Here is a 16,272-nt window from a genome sequence, read left to right as displayed (position 1 = left end):
GGTGACCTTGGCGCCCACCTCCTTGCCGCCTCCAGCCCCACACAACCTCCCCACCACCCCACCCACCTTGGGACATTCCTGGTTCTGCTGGACGGTCACTCCTTTGCATCCCATTGCTGGCTGCAGCCACATCTGGGCATGTGCTGTGCCCCCAGAGTGGTCACATGGCAATGGCGTGTGGGCTGCTGACCATCCCAGGGCCCACCTGGTTGCTTCTGGAGGGGACAGGCAGATGGGCAGCATTCTACCCCCTCCCTGGGCACCTGCAGCCTCAGAGCCTGCAGGAACTTGCACAGTAAAGGCAGTTAAGAACTTCTCACACATGTGAGAAGATTTTCTTTACTATGCAAAATCTTGCTCCAAGGCTGCAGGGTCTGAGGCTGCAGGCGCCCAGGGAGGGGGGGGATACTGCCCTCCTGCCCCTGCCCAAAGCAACCTCTCAGGTTGTCAAGCCACAAAATCCAGAGCCACCAGTCTCCGTAAGATGCACATCTCGTAGCCTGACTCCCCCCATCCCCTGCCCCACCTGCCACCCCAAAATTGCAACCCATTGTGAGTGTCTCTCAGCCATTGTGTGCAGGAAAAATGCTTGCGCAGAAAAGAAAAACTTCCCAAGAATGCAAGAAGCTGTTAATTGCCTTGCACTCACGAGAATTTTTTCTTTACTGTGCAAGATTTTTCCCTGCACACAACAGCTGAGAGATGCTCACAATGGAGTGCAATTTGGCCTCACCACCCCACCCACCCCAAGGCCCTCCTGCCTGCTTTCCCAGCGCTTGCTCAGCCACCTCCTCCAATCCCCCGGCTGGATGCAACCACTCGCTCCTAGCTCTTACCCACTCAGCCCCCCCCCAACTTCCCCCCACCTGGGCGCAACCACTCACTGATTCTTTCTTCTTCTGGTTCCATCACTGGAGGCTTTTAAAAGGGAGAACTTTTCAGTGGCCAACTGGCAACGAAAGCTCTCAGCCATGACTGGCACTGCTGTGGCTCCCATAGGCTGAGCAGGCAAAGGAAGTTGATGGGTGGAACAAGCATGGTGTAGACGGGCGGGGCGAGAGAGTGGTGACTGGGTGGGCAAGGGGAGTGACCAAGCCCAGGCCAGGGGACTGTACCAGTACGGGGGCGTAGCCAGGCCACCAGCCCTAACAATATGCTATGGTACAGCCGATTTCTACTACCTATTCGGTCGTACCAGACCAGACCGGCAGGAACCCACCACTCCTTTGATCCATTAATCATTGTTCAGATATATCACTTTCTGGGTGTTTTTCCTTCCACAGTTGCATCATTCTTTTTTTGAAACCCCTTGGCTGTTGGTTCTGCCTTGTCAGGGGAAGAATTATTTCACCCTGAACTAGACGAGGCTTAGACCGTGGCGTTTCCCAAAAGGCATATTCTTTAAGGTGCGAAGAAAAGAAATAAAGAAATCCCGGAAAAATATATTCTAATTAAAAACAAACTTTAATACAAAAATAATAAATGAAGAAATAAAACAAATCTAACTAATCGTTACATTTTGGTAAAAGCAAGTCTGTCTCCCAGTTTCCTGGAAGACGGACAAAGATCAAAAGGGAAAACTCTGGAATGTGTTAAGTAATAAAAAAGATAAGCATGCGCAGTACATCATTGTCAGATAAGACCTTATGACCTGCGCAGTAACTCTTTCAGTTTAACTATTTAGTTTCAATTCGTCAGTTCAGGCTAGCAAACAATTTAACGCAGTGACACCCCTTCTTTTGCTAGTTGGGCTGACGTCATCAAATCATCAATTAAGGCACATCTTCTTTCGCAGATATTCATGTTGACCTACGGGAAGTGGTTTGTTAAGCATGTCTGCAATCTGATCACGTGTAGAAACATATTGCAATTTAACAAAACCTTGCTTAACTAATTGCTTTGTGTTTTGATAACGAATGTCAATGTGTCTGGACCTAGAACCTGTGAAATGTGACTCAGAAATATAAACCACAGATACATTATCTTCCATCACGGTGATTGGTCGAATCGGACGTATCCAGATATCTGTGATCAAAGCATCAAACCATGTTAGAGAATTACAAGCATCTGAAACACAAGCATATTCAGCTTCAGTAGATGAACATGAAACAAAACTCTGTTTTCTCACATGCCAGTAAACAGGACATCCATTCAGGAACATCATGTAACCAGAAGTGCTTTTGCGTGATTTCTTATCACTTGCCCAGTCAGCGTCAGCGTAGCAAATTAACTGTGGATGATCAGTGTGTGTTGGTTCTAGCAATAACTTCATGTGTTTAGTGTGTTTCAGGTATTTCAACAACTTCTTAATGCATGCCCAATGAAATTGTGTTGCCTTACCTACGTGTCGTGATAAAAGATTAACACTAAGTGCAATGTCAGGTCTGGTCCAACTACTAATATATAATAGTGAACCAATGACTGAACGATAAAGTGTTTCATCCTCGAACTCAGGACTTGGTTCATGTGTTAAGTTGTGAAAATCTGTTTGCATGGGTGTCTTTGTTGTGTTAGCATCTTTCATGTTGCAATGATGTAGAATGTGGTCAATTTTCTCCTCTTGTGAAAGACTAAACCCCTTCTGTGTTTTTTCAATCTGAACACCTAAATAAGTGCTAATGTGTCCTAAAGATTTCAGTGTGAAGTATCTCTGCAAACGTTTGGCAAAAAACTCACTCATTTTCTTATTTGGACCAATGTAAACAATATCATCAACATAAACAAGAATTATCTCATATGCATTGTTAGATCTTTTTGTGAACACGCATTCATCAGTTTCGGACTTAATAAACCCCATTGAATTTAGTTTGTCAGTAAGACATAAGTACCACATTAAACCTGACTGTTTCAGACCATAAAGACTTTTGTTCAGGAACCAGGTATCCCCTTCTTGCTTTCGGAATCCTGGAGGGCTTCTTACGTAGATCTCTTCATCTAGGTCTGCATGTAGATAAGCCATGTCCACATCAAACTGGAAAACTTCTAAACCAAGAATAGTTGCAGTGGTTAAAGCAATTTTTACACTTTCAGTTCTGACTGTTGGTGAGTAAGTGTTTGTGTAGTCCTCAGGATAACGTTGAGCGAAACCCTGAGCTACGAGTCTGGCTTTGTATAAAGACTCACCGTTCGGTTTCTTCTTGATTCTGTAGACCCATCGAGTGCCAATGACTTTCTTGTTTGCTGGAGGTTTTGCAGGTGTGTATACATTAAGTTTCTTCAAACTGTCCATTTCATCCTGCATTGCATCATACCATTTGTCTTGCTCTGAATCAGGAAGCTGTTTGATTTGTGTGAATGTCTCAGGAGGAGGAGTAACATTGCAAATCAAAGGTATTGGTGTTTTTGTCAGTTGCCATGAATATCGTTGTGGAGGGATTCCTTTTGTGACCCTCTTGGAACGTCTAGGAACAACAGTCCAGTCTTCTTCTTCTTCTTCCTTGTCCTCACGTTCGTCGCTAGCATCAGCATCCGCGGCTTGTGAAGATGGAACATCAGGTTGTGAAGAACTGGTAGAAGGAATATCTGCCTGTGAATTGTCATCTGGCTGCGTAGTATCTTCAACACCATCTCTAGGAAAATAAACTCCAGGATCATTGGAATGAATCCTGGACCAGTCAATGTCTTCCTCAAAATTAGCAGATTGTGAAATAACAATCACATGTTTAGGATCAATAAATTTGCACCATTTTGAATTATCATCAATACCCATAAATCTCAGTCTCTTTGCTATTGGACTTCCCTTTCTTCTTTGACTTAAGGGAATGTTCACCATAGCGTATGAACCAAAAATGTGAAGGTTCTTGAGATCAGGCTTGTAGCCATACAGCATGTAGAAAGGAGTTTAATTTATTACACTGCTCCAAGTACGGTTGACGATGTAATTTGCATATTTGATTGCTTCACCCCAGTATATGCTACCAAGATTGGCATCTTCTAGGAGACAACGCATCATGGTTTGTAGAACCCCTTGTCTTCTTTCTACGACTCCGTTATGAGCTGGTGTATATGGAGCGGATGTCTGATGAAGAATTCCATTCTTACGCATCCAGTCCTGGAAACGCTGAGACATGAATTCTGCACCACGGTCACTCTGGATTCTGGCGATGCGAACTTGGTATTGTGTAGAAACAAAAGCTGCAAAGTCTTTAAAGATCTGAAAGGTCTCAGATTTCTCTCTCATAGGATATACAAATCCATATCTAGAATGATTATCTACAATTGTTAGAAAATACTTTCTACCACCAATTGTTGGTGGGAAAGGACCCACTATGTCAGTGTGTACCAAATCAAAAATGCGTGTTGACAGGCATGTAGCGTGTTTGGGAATTGCAGCTGCCTTGGATTTAGCCTTCCTGCAAACTGCACAATCCAAAAACACCTTACACCCCTTTAGATCCAAACCTTTTGCGAACTCCGGCATCTTTCTAAGAGCATGGAAACTGGCATGTCCCAATCTTCTGTGCCACTTGTGGATACACCTGGAATGCAAAGGTTTACCAGTTAGTGAATTCTCAACATTAACAGTTTCATGAGGAACCTCAGGTTTGTTCTGAGCAATCTGCTTCTGTTTTCTCTGTTTGTTGGCTTTAGGAGCCTTTGGCATAGCAACGGGTTCTCTCTCTGAAGCAATTCTCTCTGGGCCCGTGCTGTCCCTTTTTGGAGTTTGCATACTTGCCTCTCCTTGCTTTTTAGGCTTTGGCTTTAAGTAATAAACACCACCAATCAGCATGGTTTCAGCAACAATATCTCCATCTTTAACTATGTAACTTGCTTTTTCGAGGTGGTGAACCTGGAACTTTAAATCTCTAGACAAGTGACTTTGACTAAGCAAATTACTGGTTGCTGAAGGTATGTAATAAACATCAGGGATGTATGTATCAAGCTCTTCAATGTAAACAGTTCCTTTTCCCATGACCTTGCAAGTGTGGTTGGTGAAGGAGTACAGTTCTCGATACTCGGGCTCTGGCTCGCCCATCTCTGTGAAAAGTTCCTTTCTGTGGGTAACGTGCACAGCTGCTCCACTATCTAAAGTCCACAAAAGACGTCTGTCGTACTTTGGATCAGGTTGTGGAATGTTGGTTATGGCCAATGTTGCGAGTGGAGCTTGTGGATCACGCCTTGGACCACGACGACCTTGTCTTCCGCCTCTACCTCTGGAGTCTGTTCCTCTGGGCTGGTATGTGACGGGAGCTGGAACTCGTTGGGGACAATCCCGGGTGTCATGTCCCATACGGTTACAGGTGTAGCATTTTGGCATCCTTGGAGGGTAGCCTCTTCCTCGGAAGGGATGTCTAGCTGGAGCCTTTGATGCTGGGGGTCGTTGCAGATGTGGCGTAGCTAATTTGATAGCTTCCTCCTCCACTAAAAGTCTGCAAACGTGGTTGGGCAATAGGCACGTAGTTAATCTTTGCAATGGCATCTTTCCATTCATAATTCAATGAGTTAATGATTGTGCAAGCCTTAGTGTCTAAGTCTCTTATTGCAGGAGTCCATGGCTGGGCAGGAGGATTAAACACCATACAGTGTTTATCCATGTATCCATGTAATGGATATCATCAATTACATGGCCACTTTCTCTCAATTCACTTCTCATCCTTTTCAGTTTGGTCAAATGTCCACCAATTCGTTCACCAGGTTTCAACTTCGAACCATGACATGAGCAAACATGAAGATTCAATTGAAATGGGCCTGTAGCAATCTTCCAAAATAGCCCAAATTTGTTGGGCTGTTGCATCAGGTGGAAAGGTAACCTGGAGTTCAGTTTCCATGGACATGAGCAAAGTGGTGCTTGCTCTGGTCTCTAGATCTCTCATTGCAGGAGTCCATGGCTGGGCAGGAGGATTAAAAACCATACAGTGTGTGCCTTCTCTGCGAAGCAAGAGTGCAATTTCACTGACCCAGGCTTTATAATTCTCTCCTGACTCCTTTAATTTTGACTCACCAGTCAAAGGAGTGACTGAAAGTGCCTGCTGATGGATATACATTTGAACAACTTGCTGTGCAGGTTGAAAAGCTGGTTGTTGAACCAGGGGGTGCTGTAATTGCACCATTGGCCTTTGTGTGGCAACATTAAATTGACTTCCTTGCATTTGCCTTTGGCTTTGCCTTGTTCCATCTAGGGAGGATCCAACACCACCAGGGGGCGCTGAAGACTTAACCTTTGGAGGCAAAACTTGGGCATCTAGAAGACTTATAGATAAATCTTTCCAGCTTTGGTGCAATTGTTTTAACTTGTGCTCTAATAAATTTTCTCCACCAGCAGATGGCAGTGCAGCTTCACTTCTTGGCTGCATCAGGCCTTTATACGTGGCAGGGGAAGTAGTAGAACAAAGGAGATCAGGTGACCTCGGTGACGTGTACATATCTCTCTGTTCTGATTCACCTAAAGCAATTTCCTCTATGGGGTGTGTCTTAGGTTGTTTAGAAGAAGACAAGATGGCGTCCTCAGACATTTTAGGAGTGGGGAAACCCCTCCTACTTCTTTCCCATCTTTCATAATATTCTCTAGCTTCTCTGGCATATTTTTCAAAACGCTCTATCTGGTCACGATAGCTTGGCATTTCTTCCCCAGTGCCTGAGAAGGATTCATAAGTTTCACTTTCTGCGTGGGGGTGTTTTTCCTCTGCCGGCAGTTGCTGCGAGGGTTTTGGCCAGACATCAATTGTTTCATAATCTCCAAGAGTTTGGGAGTGAAGTTGCTCTGGTAACGTGGAATGTCTTGGCTTTGCCCCCAATATGGTATAATCTCTTGGAGATATTTGGGAGCTTTCATAATGAGTAGGGGGAACCACTGACCTCGGTTCATAGATCTCACCTTCTGTAGCTCCTTTCTCTTGTTGAAAAGTTGCCCCCACAGTTGGCTCGGCTGCTGGAGAAATCTGTTCTGTAGCTTCTTCCTCTGAGGAAATCTCTGTATCAGAAGAAATGGATCCTTACGAGCTCGTTCCATGTTTTTTCTTTTTCTTCTTTGGCATGGCTAGGTAGCCTAGCCGGTTATCTCTTAAAGATAGCTTTGAAGAAAACAGCCGTAAATTATAACAATCTCTCTGCTACCATTAATTGTCAGGGGAAGAATTATTTCATCCTGAACTAGACAAGGCTTAGACCGTGGCGTTTCCAAACAGGCATATTCTTTAAGGTGCGAAGAAAAGAAATAAAAAAATCCCGGAAAAATATATTCTAATTAAAAACAAACTTTAATACAAAAATAATAAATGAAGAAATAAAACAAATCTAACTAATCGTTACATTTTGGTAAAAGCAAATCTGTCTCCCAGTTTCCTGGAAGATGGACAAAGATCAAAAGGGAAGACTCTGGAATGTGTTAAGTAATAAAAAAGATAAGCATGCACAGTACATCATTGTCAGATAAGACCTTATGACCTGCGCAGTAACTCTTTTAGTTTAACTATTTAGTTTCAATTCGTCAGTTCAGGCTAGCAAACAATAGTAGTAGTAATATTTAATGATTTCTAGATTTCTTTTGTTGTCCAAGTTTTGTGCTTTTGTTCCAGTCATTTTGCATATCCTGGGTTCCTAGCAGTAATAACTGAGCCATGTAGCCCCCTTTTCAACTGATATCCAGGAGCCATAGCATCTGCCATGGCCCTTGTTGACCTGAGCGCCGATTGATCCAGTGTGGAATTTTGTTGTTTTCCAGTGACTCTGGTGGGAGGGGCTACAGCAGGGTTTGTTACAGCCTGATTGGTCCAAAGACTGAGGGATTTTTCTTTAAGTATCCTCCTTTCCCTCGTGGCCCCCAGTTCCCTCAGTCTTTGGTCCAAGCAACAGCTTTGACTCCTGTGAGGTAATTAGTGAGTAGTTTTAATCTGGATAATTGGATTCTCTAAATTGTTAAAATTACGAAAGGACAAAGTCCTATTGAGGGAGTAGGGAGGATTCCCCACGCTCCCGAGAGCGCCAAGAGCCTTGGCTCTACTGAGCGTGGCTTCTTTGGACTTAGATTTATGCTGAGAGCCGGGCAGACGCCCCAGAAGACACGTGAGTGTATCATGGCCTCCACAATGGATGCTCGGATGCTCAGGCCCATGCAGAGGGGGTGGAGGAGGCCCAAGGCAGGCTAAGGCCCAGAACAGCGGCCTCTAAGCCAATGGCAGAACAACACCCTTCCCGTGCGGTGACCAGGGATGAGTCCAGAAGACAGAAGCCCTAGAAAAGCAGGTGGCAAGGGCAGAGAAGTGTGCTCAAGCTTCAAGGCCTGACTCTCCCTCTAGAACCAGATCCCCTCTTGATGCCAGGTCTCAGGCCTCTGAATCCCCTGCTAGGGGCTTCAGTCCATCCTCACCTTCTGTCTCTCCCACCAGACCCAGAAGGGAGGTGGCCTCCCCCTCCCCATCCATTTCCCCCAGGCATTACAGGGCAGGGGTGGAGGATCCAGGGGAAGGGGGGATCCAGAGATTATCTACCACCAGCTCAATTGGCTCCTCGTGGGCCTCCAGTGGAACCCTCTGAGGAAGATCTTGAGGATTTAGAAAATTTGCCTGCCAGTATCAGGAGACTGATATCCACTGCAATTTACAAGGGTATATCTTCGGGCCTAGCTCACAGGGATGCTTCCCAGGGTAGGCCCAGTTCCGCGCCAGTTCCCAGGGGGAGCCCTCTTCCCACTTCCAGGTGCCATGATAGTGTCAGGCCCCCTTCACCTTCGGTGGTCAGCGAGGGTTCGGTCTTAGGGGAACCCGCCCATTTAGACCTTGGCTTCTCGGAGGATGAGGATTCAGTGTCTCCGGAGGCCCTGGTCTTTCCGGGCCTCTTTCCACCTCTGGCTTTCAAGCCTATGTTACGCAAGGCCAAAAAGACCACCCAAATTGGCACGGGAGCCCCACCTGTTTCCCAACACAGGGATCCTAATCTGGCCATGTTTATAAATCCCAATATGGATAAGGAGGAAGTCCCAGCTCCTCCCCTATTCCTAGAAGTGGTCCAGAATCAGTGGTCTAGGCCTTCCTCTCTGCCCAACCCTGGTGCTAACGACAAACGTTACTATCATATGGAACAAGCTTTTGCCCAGGCACTGCAGCTGCCCATGGTGGACGCTCCGGTCGCCCTCCTGGCCAATGCCTCATCTGTAGTCTCGGGTGACGTGGCTGACAAACTGAAGCCGGAGGATAAGCGGGAAGAACTAATTCTGCGCAAAAATTTTACTGCTGCCTGGGTCATCAACGTGGCCGCGGCGGCTTCCTACTTTAACCGCATGATGGTTATGTGGCTCCGGCAGTTGCAAAACCGCATCCCAATTCAGGATGAGCGGCTACACCAAGACCTCACCAAAATAATCTCGGCTACCCAGTTTTCGGCTGACGCCATCAAATTCGCTTCCAGAGCCCTGTCCACCTCTGTGTCGGCCCGGAGACTCCTTTGGCTCCGGAATTGGCAAATGGACATGTTTGCCAGCCCGAGCAACACACAGCTTCCCCGCTTCTTCTCCCGCTTTCCTGCCTTCAACGCGGAGGGCTCGGATGCCCTCAGGAGCCCGTGGCCTCCCGGTATGCTTTATGCCTTTCCTCCCCTACCCCTAATTCAGGGCACCTTGAAGAAGATAGTTCTAGAAGCGGCTCTGGTCATTCTGGTGGCCCCCTTTTGTCCGAGGCGTCCATGGTTTGCGGACCTTATCCAGCTGTCAGTGGCACCGCATTGGCGGATTCCCCAAGAGGAAGTCACCTTGCGCCAGGTGGTCCTGAGACACCCGGAGCCCCAGTGGCTCCAGCTGACCGCCTGGCTCTTGAGCGGATCCTCCTGAGGGGCGCAAACCTTTCCGCCAAGGTCATTTCCACCATCGAGGCTTCCAGATGCCCCTCGACCACGCGCATCTACAACTCTACATGGTCAGCCTTCATGGCTTGGTGTGGGAGGTTCCAGATAAATCCAACCTTGGCTTCAGTTGCTCAAGTCCTCGAGTTCCTACAACACGGATTCGACCCCGGGTTGTCCCATAACACGTTAAAGAGACAGACGGCAGCCTTATCCTCGATCCTAGCGGGGGAGGATAAATGGTCATTAACCCAATCCCCCCTGGTGAAATGCTTTCTCAAGGGTGCGGCCAATCTGTGTCCGCCCCCGGTACATAGGTTTCCCACATGGGACTTGGCCTTGGTCCTTAGGGTCCTGACGGGGGTTCCCTTCGAACCTCTGAGAATGGTTCACCTTAGTTTTCTTACTCTGAAGGTGGTGTTTTTGGTGGCCATTATGTCGGCCAGACGCATCTCTGAACTGGGCGCCTTGTCGTCCAAAGAGGATTTCTGTTAGTTCCATCAGGACAGAGTGATCCTGCGTCTGGACCCGACCTTCCTGCCTAAAGTCAATTCCTTATTCCATAGGTCGCAGGAAGTCGTCTTGCCCAATTTTTGCCCCTCCCCTGCTCACGAGAGGGAGGTCCTTTGGCACCGGTTAGATGTCCACAGGGCACTTCATATTTACCTCAGGCGCACCTCCTCTTTCAGATGCTCTAAGGCTTTATTTTTGTCGTTCCTTCCCAGATCCCTGGGGGCTAGAGTTTCTTCCGCCACCATTGGTAGATGGGTCCATCAGGCCATCTCAGAGGCCTACCAGGCGGTGCACCAGGTTCCACCTCAAGGCATCACTGCCCACTCTACTAGGGGCGCGGCTACCACCACCACCTGGGCTATCAGGGCTCCTTTAGACGATATCTGTAGGGCAGCCGCCTGGGCCTCGCCTTCCCCATTTGTTCGACATTACCGTATAGACTGATTCGCTTCGGGGGACGCGGCCTTCGGCTGTAGGGTGCTCCAACATGTAGCGACCCCCCTCCCCCGGGGCGTTCGACCCATCCTGGGACTTAGCTTGGGTATGTCCCTGCTGTAGCCCCTCCCACCAGAGTCACTGGAAAATGAGCGTTGGTCCTTACCTGAACGCTGATTTTCAGTGACGAAGGTGGGAGGTGCTACTTTCCCGCCCTAGTTTGGGGTGGGAAAGGTGTTTTTTTGTGTTCGTTTGCTGTTCCGTGTTTGGTTGTTCCTTACATACTGTTGTCAGATTTTCCATTCGACCTCGGGAACTGGGAGCCATGAGGGAAAGGAGGATACTTAAAGGAAAATCTTTGGACCAATCAGGCTGTAACAAACCTTGCTGTAGCCCCTCCCACCTTTGTCACTGAAAACCAGCGTTCAGGTAAGGACCAACGCTCAATTTCTTCTCATCATTATTTATGGTAGGCGCCTGGGTTGGTTCACAGTGGCTAAACCACTACTGATCCAGAGATGGGAATTCCATTAGGAACTGCACTGGATAACAGCCCCAGCAGTCTAACTGTCTGTTTGGTGGCAGAAAGGCAGGATCAGGAATTACTACTACTACTACTACTACTACTACTACTACTACTACTACATATTATTATTATTATTATTATTATTATTATTATTATTATTATTATTATTATTATTATTATTATTATTATATACTTTATTCATTAAACATGAAACTTGGTCAACTGAACATTTAAAAATGTGTCACAAATACCATTGACGTGCTAATGGTTGATATGGCTTGCTTATCAACCAAGTATCTTCTTAAAATAGATGATGTTCCGAGCAGAGCATTTTTTTTGCAGTTCCGCTGGTGTTAGGAAGTTTGATGTGTTTTGTAAAATTCTTGGACATGGTACCAAGAAGAAAATAGTCAACAAAACCAATGAACAACTGGTTCTGAACAACAGCAATTCTATTATTAAAAAGCTTCTAAGTGTAGTCTGACTTTTTTTCTCCTTGAAAGTTCTCATATGGCCTTCTGTTACTTCCTGTTAACAATCTCCAATTGCTCTGCTAGTTACTGATAATGAATCATTAATGGTCCATTGAATAAAGTGGGGTAGAGGGAAAAAAAATCACACATAAGAAATATATAACAATAAAATACCTGGCTATGCCGCTCTCAGCCAGTTGCATCCAGATAAAAGAAAGCCTTGTGATTCTGTAGCAGAGCCAAGACAGTTTTTCCTACTTGAAAGCATGTGACAAGTATAGCTTTGGGTTTCCAATACAGATCTGTTATTACAGCAACTGCAACATATGCTGAAGGATACCCATGAAAGTCATCACTGAGAAAATGACTGCAAACCAAGCACAGAAAATGGCTTGCTTTGCACTTTTCCCACTACCTTCCCTTTTTGGCCACATGAGTCAATAAAAATGTTGGGCAAGCAGAAGCTGTGATTACACAGCAACCAATAAAAGACAATAGCCCAGTAAAGGTCTTTATACGAATATGAATAAGAAGTTATTCCCACAGTGGTTGGGATCACATGCCACTCATTTCTCTTATCCAAACACAGAAGCACCTTCTTATGGATTGTGCAGGCTACATATTTTTCCTCATATTTGAGCAATAAAATGATTCATTGCATTGATCTCAGGCTGCATACTATGTAAGGTAACAGCTTTCAACCATGCATGTTAACATACACTGCCTCTTGTAAAACTTTCCCCTTTCTCAGTGCAAAGGTTTACTTCAAGCAGAAAAAAATACTGGCACAGCTGGTTGCCCACTTTAAATATGTAAAGAATATATAACAGGGCACTTTTTCCTGGGAATTTTTGATGGCTTGAGGTGTTTCAAAAAGACAGTTTGGCCCACAACTCAGTCAACTCCAATGAAAGAGGGGAAGATGAGCAAGGCTGGGGATGCTTCTGGTGTTGCAATTGGGGGGCTGGGGGCGATCATGCAGGCAGGCAAATGGAGGTGGTATGCAGCTTGGGGGTGCCCTGCCATTGCCACTCCTGACACCTAGCAGGCAGTTCAGCTGCCCCCAAGAGCATACCACCTCCCTTTGCCTGCTGTGATCTCCCCATCTCCCTTGCAACTGCAGAAACAGCACCAGCCTTGCTGCTCCTGCATGACCCCCCCACCTCTTGCAATTGCAGAAACAACATTGCCCTTGCTCCTCCTCTCCTCTTTTGTTGTAGCTGACTGAGTTGTGAACCAAGTTGTCTTTGTCACCCCCCCTTGAGGTGCTCCTCCCTCCCTTTCTGGTGCCCCCCAACACATTCTCATCCATCTGCCCCCCTTTGCCCCTGGCAGCTGCTACTCTCCCTCCCTCTGGTCCTGGTGACAGATCTGCAGAGTCCCAAAATGTGCAGAGCAGCCACAGTACTTTTTAAAAACATCTTGCATCGCAGGCTGCCCCTGCAACACCATTGCTTTTGCCTGCCACCCAATTGGCTGGGGACTATTTCCCACGTGCAGCCAAAGTCCCAGGTCAAAGGGTGTTTGGGCAAATGGGCAGAATTTTATGTGTGCCAAACCGTCAGTAATGCCGGCAGCAACCACCCCTGTATAATACCTGTGATAACCATGTGTCACATATGACATGCAAAATATAAAGTTTCAGTGCTCTGTTAATGTTGCTAAACTTTAATTTCGCAAAGAAATATACAATTTCTTATGAAATTTTTAAGATGTATTAGAGGTTTTTCATCCTTCACAATAACACTATTTCATACTATTCTCTCTTCCTGCCCCCTCCCCACTTTTGTTTCTGCTCTTTTGTTTTGAAATGAATGTTTTGATAACCCAGAAAGACCATACACTGTTCCTTTTTTTTAATCAGAAGTTTTTATAGGCATAAAAACAAAGGGAACACTTTGTATAGGAAAATGTGTACAATTCCTTTTCAGGCATTAAGGAAGCATTGGGCTGGGTTATAAAAACAGTGCCATCTCTTATGAACAGCAAAAAGAATAATAATCCTCCTAATACTCCAATGTGCTATGAGTTTTTTTAAATGTCAGTTTGAATTACAGTGAAATAAAAGGAATTTATTTGACATAAATCAAATCTATTCCTTCCCAAAATCAGTTGAAGGTATCTATCTCACTTTCACATTGATTAGAAAAAAACTAGCTTATTTATTTATCCAATTTATATAAGTAGTGTTTTCTTGGGCATCACTTTAAAATGTAAATTGTAAGAGGGTGCCTGGGCTGTTTTGCAAGAGAGCATTATTTCCCCCCCCTAAAAAAAAATCTGTGAATGGGTAGGGGATGGAGCCAGCATCTTTCATGGTCCTCCTTATGGAACATCTTCAATGTAAGACAAGCATTGGATTTCATCATTGGGTTGATATAATTAGTCACCTGGCAAAGAGAAAGATGAGCTATATACTTGAGTTACTAATAAAATATTCAGGTTGTTTTGGATATTAATTAAATGTTAAAATAGCAGTTTTCCATTTAATTGTAATTTGGTTATGGTTTGATGTTTCTAATTAACAGATAGATAATAGATATTCTGAAATTCGGCTTGTAAATAAATAAAATCAAGGTGTTCTTAAAAAACAACAACTGTGAACTCACAAGTCTTGCAGATGGAAAACCACTGAATCCTCTTGTTTCGTTGAATCTAGTAGTTAACAAGGAGAAGGGGGTTGAAACATGAGATAGTTAAAAACTGAACAATGGAAACATGAAGAACATATGTAATTTCTCTTTTTGATACTGACATTCACTTTCTTATTCCAACATCATACAATTCGTGAAGCATAAGAGGTGGTTCATTGTCATCCTAGTGAAGATGGGAATTACCGTACAAGTGCTAGGATAAAATATTCCTATATCTCAGTTCTTGCCTCTAAATTATTGTGTTAATAGACAGGATGGTTGGGTGTAATATAGGAACTTTATATCCCATGTAGCATACTTTCTGGGTAAAATCCTTTATATTTGGCAGCTAGAACAAGCAAAAAAAATATTTGACATGTTAGCTATACTAGGGTCACCCCATGTGGGTTGTGGATTTGTGTACTTCTGCTATGGGCTTTCATGAATTGCATCCCCAGCTGTAAATCAGATTAAATGAATGAAAGCATGCAGTATGCCATGCTGTTGTACTTTATTATACAATTACCTAATTTCAGTTTCCCATTCACATCAGCCTAAATTACTTTGAATCGGGAAGAACTGATATCATCCAAATGGATTCTTTTTTAAATTTAAAGATTATAAAGTTTTAGCTTTCTTTTTCATATCTTATTATAAGAAAATTATTTATTCTGGAAACACCAGCATGGGACATCATTTTCCTGCAATTTTCTTATCTATTTGATCTTATCTATTTTCTCCTGTAACATCATAAACGAGAATGGTTAAAACTCTATTATTCTATGATTGAGCTCATGCTGCATATTTAAACATTGAGATTTGAACATTGTTGAATATAGTTTTTTTTACACATATACAAGTTGATACTTGAAAATTATATAACAAATATGTCTCTGTGAGTGAGCATATACATCTATAAAAATATTATCCTGATAAAAGAACCTATTATTTCTATGATTTTTTAAAAAAACAGTGAAACTCTATGAGCTAGTATAGCAGTGCAAGCCCACATAATACATTTATACATATAGATATACATATACAAGATTTTCAAAGGTATAATTTAGCCTACATCCAAATAACTATATTATAAAACAGCTTATGTAATATTATTTAAATTCAACATTGAACTTTGCATGAGTTAGCATCTAGGACATAAGTGACTCTCCGGGTGGACAAGGCTGACTGGCTATTAGTCACAAGGATGTGAAGGTGATCTTGTTTAGCAGCAGATATTTTACATTTTTCTTGAATCAGTTTTAGTTTTAACTCTGAGTGATAGACACAATGGTTATATTCTAAATAATGAAAGTAGAAGAATATTGAATTCCATAGAAAGATAATGCAACTAAAGTTTTAAAAACTTTCTATGTTATCAAGAGCAGAAAAAAGAAAAATTAACAACATGCTTATGGTTGATGTTATAAAGGATAGAATCTGCACAGTGATAAAAAAAATTGAAATCACTTCCATGACTGATAAAATGATTAGACAGAAGATCAAAACATTAATAGAAGTGTAGCATCTCCCAAACTGATTCTATAACTAGATAATAATGGAAATAGTCTATTTTACTTTTTGTATGGATAAATGGGCATGGCACTGGAATTATTTCAATTGATTAGATTACAATCTAATCAACAGAAATCTCTAGAAAACTGATAAACATTTGTAAATCTCATTCCTTATGCTGGTCTATGATTATAATAAAGATTTGATACTGATTCCACATAACTGAAAACAAGTAATTTGAATATGGAACCCACTGTTGGGCTAAAAAAAGATGAACAGTTATCTCAAGAATTATTGAATCTAGATTGGCCAGTCAGAGGAACTTCTTTTTTGAAGATTCCAACCTCTTGATTTCCACTTGCATTAAATTAATATGCTATTATATTTAATTTAAATATTAAATTCATAG

At 43.6% G+C, this 16,272-nt stretch overlaps 1 protein-coding gene across 3 annotated transcripts in view; it reads left to right on the top strand.

Moving 5' to 3' along the window:
• Positions 1–16,272, top strand: part of SLC16A7 (solute carrier family 16 member 7) — a 187,689-nt gene that overhangs the window by 78,492 nt on the left and 92,925 nt on the right. The window contains exon 2 of one of the 3 annotated variants that reach the window (XM_081958166.1): positions 11,014–11,148. The exons of the other annotated variants lie outside the window; for them this stretch is intronic. The gene's annotated coding sequence lies outside the window, so the exon portion shown is untranslated. The remainder of the gene's footprint in view (positions 1–11,013; positions 11,149–16,272) is intronic. 3 annotated transcript variants of the gene reach the window in all.

Source organism: Natrix helvetica, assembly GCF_964273705.1.
Source record: "Natrix helvetica genome assembly, chromosome: 6".
Taxonomy (NCBI): Eukaryota; Metazoa; Chordata; class Lepidosauria; order Squamata; family Natricidae; genus Natrix; species Natrix helvetica.
The sequence above is the reverse complement of the archived record's forward strand: the minus strand, read 5'-3'. Positions and strand labels throughout refer to the sequence as shown.